Consider the following 10,848-nt stretch of genomic DNA (forward strand, 5'->3'; position numbering starts at 1 on the left):
ACGGTCAGAAATTCTCAACTGCCCTCTCACATTCCAATCAATTCTTCTCCTTCCCAAGGCATTCAAACCTGCGAAAAACTGTAAGTAACCTTTCAAATCCAATCAAAACTCTTCCTTTTCAACTTCCCCATTAACTACTCAACCCTATCCTTCCCCCAATTCATCTATATAAGAAATTCAAGTCCCTTCTTTACAAACCCCCAAACTCTGTCGCTGCAAAATCAATTCCCAGCAACCCTCTTTTCTACATATCTTGAGCAACAAATAACTCCATCCACACTCACACCATGCCATTTAAGCAAAAGGCTAGGAAGAACAAGGAAGGATCTTTCTCCTCTGCACCAGCACGAAAGGATTTGGCCACCAGATATAAGGCTCCTTTCCCCATATATACTATAGCGGAAGGAGAACGCTACACACGCCTAGCCAAGTGCACTTTCACAGGTATGTATCTTCTTGACCCAACCTTTTTACAAAATACTGGTATTTTAGAGAAAGTACAGGAATATTTGAAAACTCTAAATTTTGAAATATTTAGTCAATTACAAATTCCTGAAAATGCTAAATTAAGTTTAGAGTTACTAACTACTATTGATTGGGTGGATGAAGATGAAATGGCCATCAAATTTAGAGTGGATGGAGAAGAATTAACTGTGGGATATGATCAAATGCATGAATGGTTAGGATTTCCCAAAAGTTTATGTCCTCCTAAACCGAAGGGATGGAATGCATCTTCCGTTTGGGAAAAACTAACAGGGCAAGCAACTTTTACCCCACGAAATTCTGGAAATAAATGGATAAAAGATGAGAGTATTTTATATCTGCAGAAGTATTTGTGTTATGCCTTGTTTGGACGGGTGGAAGCATCCAAAGTCCAAACAAGAGGCTTGTTTATTTTGGACTGTATTTTACAGGGAAAACGAGTGGACGTTGCAGGAATAATACTCGATACAATATACAACGCCTCTCGTCATCAAGGCAAAGTTACTTTAGGAGTGGGTAGTCTGGCGCCTATCTTGGCACATATTGCTCGGATGCCTATTCCACCTTATCAACCCCAGCCTACAGACACTTTTCGGTATATGGATGGCGCATTCTTGAAAAGGACAGGTTTAGTTGAAGAAGTAAAAACTGGCAGTACAGTTAACTATCGTTGGAAGCCATGGGAAGCAAGAATCGAGCAAAGCGATCGTACTGACGGCACCTCTGAGGCACATATGCAAAGACAGCGGAAGGGCAAAGCACCGGTAACATCATCTTCTCATGCGGAAGAAGAAGAAGATGAAGTTGCCGGGTGGAAACAAGTGTTGAGTAAAGTGGAAGCTTTACAGCAATCGCAGGAAACCTTGCAAATTACTGTTCTTGACATGGGACAAAAACTGCATACAATCCAGAAAAACCACGAACGGATGGAACGGAAGTGCATGAAATATTTCCACCATCAACACATCCAGTTCACTCCATCGCCTCCAGGTTCTCCGGAGGCCTAAGGTTTTTCTGTTTCCCTTTAAGTTTTTCTTTCTATTTTTAGTATTTGTTTGTGTGTTTATGCATGTGTCGTATTTTTTATTTGCATTTTCCCCTCACACAATGAGGACATTGTGGCTTTTAAGTGTGGGGGAGACTTACATTTCATTATTTTTATTATGTTTAAAAAAAAAAAATGTGTGACAATTAAAAAAGTCAACTTCTTTGCCTTAGTTCAATGTTTTAGTCTCTACATGTTGATTTGTTTGTATTTTGCTTGTTGAAATAGAAGTCTTGAATAATATACCATGATTAAAGAGATTAAATTCTTAGATGAACTTAAAGTGTTAATATATTACATATGACATATTAAAATTTTCAAATAGCACATTATAATCTTTAGTTAACTATCTAGACATTATCTTTTGTTTTAGAAAAGCTTGATTCCTAACTTGAATGAAGAATAGGAAGAAATTAAAAACTTGTATGTTTCAAGTCAATAAAGGATGAAGGTATGTTCAAGAGAGAAAAATATACGATAGGGGAATAACGGAAAATCCGTTTGTTTTAATAGCAAAGTGGTATGGAGCATAAAATGCAACCACAAGAAAAAAAAAAAAAAAAAAAAAAAAAAAAAGAAAAAAGAGCAATGAAGTGGTATGTAGCATAAAATGCAACCACTTAAGTGAGTTAGAAAAAAGACAACCTAAAAATGCCTTGAGATAAGAAACAATACATGTATGCTATCTAAAGTACTTCCTATTCTTTGCATTCTAGGGATGGAGGATTGCCTATCTCATTTCTTAAAAATGGCTAGATTTCTTATACTTTAGATTTTTTATTTGCTATTTTGAAAATTTTTGCATGTCATATACATTTATACTACTTGGTTCATAAAATGCATAAATCTCTTATCTTTGGTAAATTACTTAAGAAGTCTAAATCAACGAATAAAAACAAACATGATCAATATGAAGTTCAAGGAAGAAGGATAAATATTTTGCTTAGGGACAAGCAAAGAGCTAAGTGTGGGGGAATTGATAGCCTCGCAAAGCGGGCAAATCTTGTTATGTTATTTCGATATAAATTGCATGAATGCATGATTGTTTTTGTACATTTTACGTTTGTTCGTGTTGTTTTGTTTTAAAGTGAATTGCAGGAACAATGTTGGAGCAAAGACTTGTTCTATACAAAAATAGGGTCAAAACAAGTTAAAAAGATGGAAGAATTCCTTGATCCAGCCTTCGCGCGTTCAAGCAAGTCGCAACAAAGAAAAATGCCCACGTCGCGAGCAATACCAATTGTCGCGCGCGCAAGCTACAACCAGAATAGCTAATCGCGAGCGCGACATTCATATACGCGGGCGCGACAAGCAGATCTGAGTGTCAGAAGCAATTAGACCAGAAGACGCGAGCGCGATATTCATATACGCGAGCACGAGAAAGCACCTTCGAGAGTTAGAAAGTTTGCCAGCGAAAGTCGCGAGCGCGACTTCCATATGCGCGGGCGCGAAAAGAACTTTTGAGAGGCAGAAGCATTTGAAGCAGAAGTCGCGAGCGCGACATTCATATACGCGAGCGCGAGTCGAGATTTCCAGAAGACGTAATTGATGCCTTTTCATCAGAAAATCATATCTTTCCATGCACAGGTCGGGACTCTTCCCAAGAGAAGTCACCTCAAGCACCTCTTGGCCAACCAATCACTACCAAAACCACCATCACTCTCCTCCTCTATAAATAGCAATCAAAGTGAAGAAACAAGGAGATAAAGAATTAATTCTTATTCAGAGTTACATTCACAAAAACACTTAGATTGTATTAGGAGAAGTGTGTTAGTAGTACTTAGAGCAAGATTGACGAAGGTCACTTGTTATTGATTGTGCCAAGAACACCAAGAAGTTCCTCGAGGTGTGACGCCCTCCGGAGGCTTGAGTTTGATTACTTCTTTCTCTTATTTTATAGACTTGCTGTATTTTGGTCTTCATAATTCTTCTATACAAAGCAACAATTTTAATTGGTAGTATTCAATAAAAATTCCTTAAGTTATCTTTTGATCTTTGTTTAATCAAAGTTACTAGATTATATTCTCAGAAGGAAATAGTTTAGTAAAGATCAAAGAGATTTAATTCATTGAATTGAATTTACATATGCATATTTTACTTATTTCTGTTAAAATTAAATCTGTCTTATTGAAATAATCAAAGAATAAGAATTAGGTTTAATATTTAACAAGATAGGGATTTTATTATATGTAGAAATACATATAATAGATAGTATAATTCTATACTGAGAAGTTGAATTATATTATACCATATGTAATTAAGAGATTCTTTATTGAATATTACAAGCTTTTGCATAGAAAAGGAAAATCCTGTGTACAATTAATTAGTCTAAGTATTTTACTACACATTTGTCTTTATGATTAATTATTCTAAGCATTTTAATGCACATTATTCTCTGAAGTTGAATAATCATTAGATCTAGAATAACTAAGAAATTCCTTAGAACTATTTTATATTTGTATTCCTGTAAACATATCAGTAAGAATAAAGTAGCAAGTGTACTCAACCCGTTCCTCGTGGGATCGTTCTTTTATTACAACGTTGCGATCCGTATACTTGCGGGAACTCAAAAGAGACGCAACAAGTTTTTGGCGCCGTTGCCGGGGACCGGTGTTCTGTCATTTAACAAAATATTCTTATATATGATTTACAGCTTGTTTTAATTAATATACTTACTTATAATTGGTTCAAAATTTTGCAGAAACACATAATTTACATAACCCATATTCCAAGCACCAGATCTTCAAACAGTGAATTGGAGGATTATCAGCCTGAGATTGAACAGTTCCTTTCACAACGAAAGAAGAAAAAGAAAAGAAGAAATTCAAGAGTCATGGGTGATGGAAATCCGCCACAGAGGTTGATGGACTTTGTTACTCCAAGCTTAAATGGTTCACAAAAGGGAGTAGTACGTCCACCGGTGAATGCTAACCAGTTTGAAATTAAACCTGCTTTATTACAAATGCTTCAAAATAGTGTTCAGTTCTACGGATTGTCAAATGAGGATCCTAATTCGCATATAGCCAGTTTTCTTGAGATCTGTGATACATTCAAGATGAATTCAGTACCAGCAGATGCTATCAAATTACGTCTATTTCCTTTCACATTGAAAGACAAGGCAAAAGCTTGGTTAAATTCATTACCACCAAACTCTATCACTACTTGGGAAGAATTAGCCCAAGCCTTCCTGTCTAAGTATTTCCCATTAGCAAAAACCGCTAGGCTTATCAAAGAAATAACCTCATTTACCCAACATGAAAATGAATCCTTATATGAGGCATGGGATCGCTACAAAGAGCTCCAACGAGTTTGCCCACACCATGGCCTTCCCCAAAATATATTGATTCAAACCTTCTACAATGGGGTAACACCATCTACAAGGGGAACTATAGATGCTATGGCAGGAGGATCATTAATGAAGAAGACTACTAATGATGCAATTGAGTTACTAGAAAGAGATGGCCAACAATAATAGCATATGGCCAACTGAAAGGGTTCAGGTAAGTCATTCTACTACTAATAATGAGTGTTCTTCTTCTTCAAAAAATTCAGCAAAGAAAGTGCATGAATTAGACCCCTTAACTATGATGCAAGCACAGATTTCTGCTTTGTCTTATAAAATTGATAACTTGAACATAAGTAAATCAACATCTCTTATGTGTGACAATTGCGGTCAAAATGGGCATGTGTCAAATGAATGTAATTATAAGCATCCGATTATGGAGGAACAAGTGAATTATGTCCAAAGACAAGTTCGTGGTCCATATTCGAATACTTATAATGCTGAAAATCGTAATTATCATAACTCTTTTTGGAGAAACCATGATAATCAGGATAGAGGCAATCAGGGTAGTCAATATCAAGATAGACTGGGACAATTGACTAATAAAATTGATAAATTTCTGGAGGGATTTAACCAAAAGATGAGTAGTCAGGATGATAGCTTTAAATGGTTAGAATCAAAGTTTGATAAGTTATTCAAAAATCATTCATCATCTATACATAACTTGGAGGTACAAGTAGGGCAACTTGCAAGTGCTATTTCCTCACGTGAAGTGGGAAATCTTCCTAGTAATACAGAAAAGAATCCTAGGGAGAATGTAAGTGCCATTGCCTTGCGAAGTGGTAGAATAGTAGATAAAATAGTTCCTTCGGGTATTGATGCTAATATTTTGAATAATGCAAATGTGGAGCCGGTTGGTAAACCGAGCATTGAGGAAAATAGCGCAGGATCAAGAGAACAAGAAAAAGGAAAGGACACGGAGAAGGACAACGTTAAAATTTATCAATCTAGGCCACCTTTTCTGCAAAGGCTCAAGAAGCAGGAGCAAGATAAGCAGTTCTTAAATTTTATTGATAAACTGAAAAATTTGCATATCAACATGTCACTTATGGAAGCTATCACACAAATTCCAAATTACGGTAAGTTCCTTAAAGAATTGATCTCAAAGAAACGTAGTTGGGAAGATGTGTCGACAGTCACTCTAACTGAGGATTGCAGTTCCATAATCTCAAGTAAGTTACCTACTAAACTCAAAGATCCAGGGAGTTTCACTATACCATGCAAATTAGGTAAAGTAGATTTTCCTAGATGCCTGTGTGATTTAGGAGCAAGTATTAATTTGATGCCATTATCTCTCTTTAAGAAATTGGGATTAGAGGATGAAGTTAAAAGAACTAATATGATTTTACAACTTGCTGACCAAACTATTAAAAGACCCTATGGTATCATTGAGGATGTACTTGTTAAGGTTGACAAATTTATTTTCCAACTGATTTTGTCATACTCGATTTTGTTTATGATGAAAATTGTCCTCTTATTTTAGGAAGACCATTTATGAACACAGGGAGGGCATTAATTGATGTTTCAGAAGGAAAATTAGTCCTTAAGATAGGTAATGATGTCATTGAATTTCATATAGATAAAGCCATGAAATATCCTATGGATGAGGGGAATTGCATGAGAATTGATGTAGTTGATGTCTGCATACAAGAAATGTTTGCTTTGGAAGATAAGGAAAATTTTGAGGAAGAAAATGTCAATAATAAAGAAGAGGAGTTTATAAATTTAAGACCTGAAATGTTACTTAGGGAGCATGAGCCTTTACCACCATCAATTGAAGTTCCACCAACAGTAGATCTTAAAGAGTTACCGAATCATCTACGATATGCTTTCTTAGGTAAAGATCACACTCTTCCTATAATTATTTCTAACAAATTAACTATAGATCAAGAAAATGACTTGTTAAAAATTGTTAGAAATAGGATTAAGAGTATAGGATGGCAAATTTCTGATCTTAAGGGGATAAGTCCAAATCGAGTCATGCATTATATCAATCTCGAGGATGGACATATACCTAAGGCAGAAAGACAAAGGAGACTTAATCCTAATATGAAAGAAGTAGTGAAGAAAGAAATTATCAAATTGCTAGATGCAGGAATAATATACCCAATTTCAGATAGCCAATGGGTTAGTCCAATCCAATGTGTGCCTAAAAAGGGGGGAATGACTGTAGTAAAAAATGAAAATGGTGAACTAATTCCTACTAGGACCACTACAGGTTGGAGGGTATGTATTGATTATAGAAAACTTAATTCAGCCACAAGAAAAGATCATTTTCCGTTACCATTCATAGATCAAATGTTAGAAAGAATTGCTGGTCATGCTTTCTATTGTTTTCTCGATGGATATTCGGGATATTTTCAGATTTATATCTTTCCGAATGACCAAGAGAAAACCACATTTACTTGTCCATTTGGTACATTTGCATATAGACGCATGCCTTTTGGATTATGCAATGCACCTGCAACATTTCAACGTTGCATGACCGCGATTTTTAATGACTACATAGAAGAAATTATGGATGTCTTTATGGATGACTTTTCTGTGTATGGTGATTCATTTGAAGGTTGTTTAAAAAATCTAGATCTTGTATTATCAAGATGTGAAAGTGCTAACTTGGTTTTGAATTGGGAAAAATGCCACTTTATGGTTGATGAGGGCATTGTTTTAGGGCACAAAATAAGTAAGGAAGGAATCCAGACAAATAGGGCAAAGATAGAAGCCATAGAAAAGTTACCTCCTCCTACTACGGTTAAAGGTATAAGATCTTTTCTAGGCCATGCAGGATTTTATAGAAGATTTATAAAAAATTTTTCTATCATTGCTAAACCTCTAACTAACTTACTTGTTAAAGATGCATCTTTTGATTTTTCTCCAGAATGTTTGGAAGCTTTTAATACTTTAAAGAAGGCATTAGTAAGTGCACCTATTATAGCAAAACCCAATTGGGGATTACCATTTGAAATAATGTGTGATGCTAGTGATGTTGCTGTTGGTTGTGTTTTAGGCCAAAGACATGAGAAAAAGTTGCATGTGATATACTATGCTAGCCATGTTCTAACTAGTACTCAAATAAACTATACAACTACTGAGAAGGAAATGTTGGCTGTAGTATATGCATGTGATAAATTTAGATCATACTTGTTAGGAGCCAAAGTCATAGTCTATACTGATCATTCTGCATTAAAATACCTGTTTACTAAAAAAGATGCAAAACCACGTCTTATTCGATGGGTATTATTATTACAAGAATTTGACATTGAAATTAGAGATAAAAAGGGTTCTGAAAATTTAGTTGCTGATCATTTATCACGTCTGGAAAATGAAGAAGGACCAATAGGAGAAACTACAATTATAAATGAAAGTTTTCCAGATGAGAATTTGATGTTAGTACAACATGTTCACACACCTTGGTATGCTGACATTGCAAATTTTCTAGCTTCTAACATCATACCTCCAGATATGACTTATGCACAAAAGAAGAAGTTCTATGCAGATGCTAAAAATTTCTTATGGGACGAACCATTCTTGTTCAAGATATGTATGGACGGTATGATTAGAAGGTGTGTAAGGGAAACAGAAATACAAGATATACTTATGCATTGTCACTCTAGTCCATATGGAGGGCATCATGGAGCAAATAGAACTGCTTCAAAGGTTTTGGAAAGTGGTTTTTATTGGCCCACTCTATTCCACGATGCTCGTATATTTGTGTCTCATTGTGACAGGTGTCAACGGGTTGGCAACATAAGTCGAAAAGATGAAATGCCTTTATCCAACATACTCGAGGTAGAGATATTCGATGTATGGGGAATCGACTTCATGGGACCATTCCCTATTTCACAAGGTAAAAGTTATATCTTAGTAGCTGTTGACTACGTTTCCAAGTGGGTGGAAGCACAAGCTTGTGTCACAAACAACGCCAATACAGTGGTAAAATTCTTAAAAGCATTATTTACCAGATTTGGGGTTCCCAGAGCAATCATAAGTGATGGAGGTACGCACTTTTTAAATAGATCATTTGAAAGTCTTTTGAGGAAATATGGAGTACATCACAAGGTATCTACTCCATATCATCCACAAACTAGCGGTCAAGTGGAAATCTCCAACCGTGAGCTTAAGTGGATTTTGGAAAAAACGGTCAATTCGTCACGAAAGGATTGGTCACTTAAACTCGATGATGCACTTTGGGCGTATAGAACGGCATTTAAGACACCAATTGGGATGTCTCCATATCGTTTAATCTATGGTAAGGCATGTCACCTACCCTTAGAATTGGAATACAAAGCATATTGGGCAATAAAGTCTTTGAATTTTGATTTAAGCAAGGCTGGTTACAAAAGGAAACTTCAGTTGAATGAACTTGATGAAATCAGATTATTAGCATATGAAAATGCCAAGTTATATAAGGAAAGAACTAAGAAATGGCATGATAATCAAATTCGAATCAAATCATTTCAAGAAGGAGACCAGGTGTTATTATTTAATTCAAGATTACGCCTATTTCCTGGAAAATTGAAGTCCAGATGGAGTGGACCGTTTGAAGTAATCAAAGTTATGGAACATGGAGCATTAGAATTGAAGAATCTATCTAATGGATCCACATTTATGGTCAATGGACAACGGTGTAAGCTTTATTTGGGTAATAGGATTGATGATCCACCACAGGTAACATTTTGAATCAAATAGGTATGTATAATAACAATAAATTAATATACTTTGTTTATTATAACTTATTATTTTATTTATTTTATATTACCTTCATATATTTTTATATTACCTTCATATAAAAAAAATAAAAAAAAAATCGGAAACTCATAAAAAATGAAGTATGCAGGTAATTTATTTTGTAGGAAACCAAAATTCGCGATCGCGACATCCATCCGCGCGAGCGCGAATTCTCCACAAAACAAGTCAGAAGCTTCAAGATCCCCATTCGCGATCGCAACATCTATCTGCGCGGACGCGAATTCTCTGCAAAACAGGTCAGAAGCACAGAGATTCGATCTCGCGATCGCGATAGCCCCAAGCACGGACGCGATTAGGGCACAACAGAGGGCAGAGGCAAGGCGAGAACCATTCGCGAGCGCAAATTTTTCGACGCAATCGTGACTCTAGAAAAATTCTGGCGCGATTCCACAAATTTTTGGCGCAACTTCCTAACGGTCAGAAATTCTCAACTGCCCTCTCACATTCCAATCAATTCTTCTCCTTCCCAAGGCATTCAAACCTGCGAAAAACTGTAAGTAACCTTTCAAATCCAATCAAAACTCTTCCTTTTCAACTTCCCCATTAACTACTCAACCCTATCCTTCCCCCAATTCATCTATATAAGAAATTCAAGTCCCTTCTTTACAAACTCCCAAACTCTGTCGCTGCAAAATCAATTCCCAGCAACCCTCTTTTCTACATATCTTGAGCAACAAATAACTCCATCCACACTCACACCATGCCATTTAAGCAAAAGGCTAGGAAGAACAAGGAAGGATCTTCCTCCTCTGCACCAGCACGAAAGGATTTGGCCACCAGATATAAGGCTCCTTTCCCCATATATACTATAGCGGAAGGAGAACGCTACACACGCCTAGCCAAGTGCACTTTCACAGGTATGTATCTTCTTGACCCAACCTTTTTACAAAATACTGGTATTTTAGAGAAAGTACAGGAATATTTGAAAACTCTAAATTTTGAAATATTTAGTCAATTACAAATTCCTGAAAATGCTAAATTAAGTTTAGAGTTACTAACTACTATTGATTGGGTGGATGAAGATGAAATGGCCATCAAATTTAGAGTGGATGGAGAAGAATTAACTGTGGGATATGATCAAATGCATGAATGGTTAGGATTTCCCAAAAGTTTATGTCCTCCTAAACCGAAGGGATGGAATGCATCTTCCGTTTGGGAAAAACTAACTGGGCAATCAACTTTTACCCCACGAAATTCTGGAAATAAATGGATAAAAGATGAGAGTATT

At 36.0% G+C, this 10,848-nt stretch overlaps 1 non-coding gene and 1 pseudogene across 1 annotated transcript; one reads left to right on the forward strand and one right to left on the reverse strand.

Annotated features, from left to right (window-relative positions):
• Window positions 1-4,361: 4,361 nt before the first annotated feature.
• On the forward strand, window positions 4,362-9,916 carry LOC149498340 (uncharacterized; annotated as a pseudogene).
• Window positions 4,749-4,855, reverse strand: LOC149498341 (small nucleolar RNA R71). Its single transcript, XR_016319824.1, has one exon. It is a non-coding gene; the product is annotated as a small nucleolar RNA R71 (small nucleolar RNA).
• Window positions 9,917-10,848: the final 932 nt, after the last annotated feature.

The sequence above is a fragment of the Jatropha curcas genome, chromosome 2, assembly GCF_041381405.1.
Source record: "Jatropha curcas cultivar XTBG-Jc1 chromosome 2, XTBG_Jcur_1.0, whole genome shotgun sequence".
Lineage (NCBI taxonomy): Eukaryota > Viridiplantae > Streptophyta > Magnoliopsida > Malpighiales > Euphorbiaceae > Jatropha > Jatropha curcas.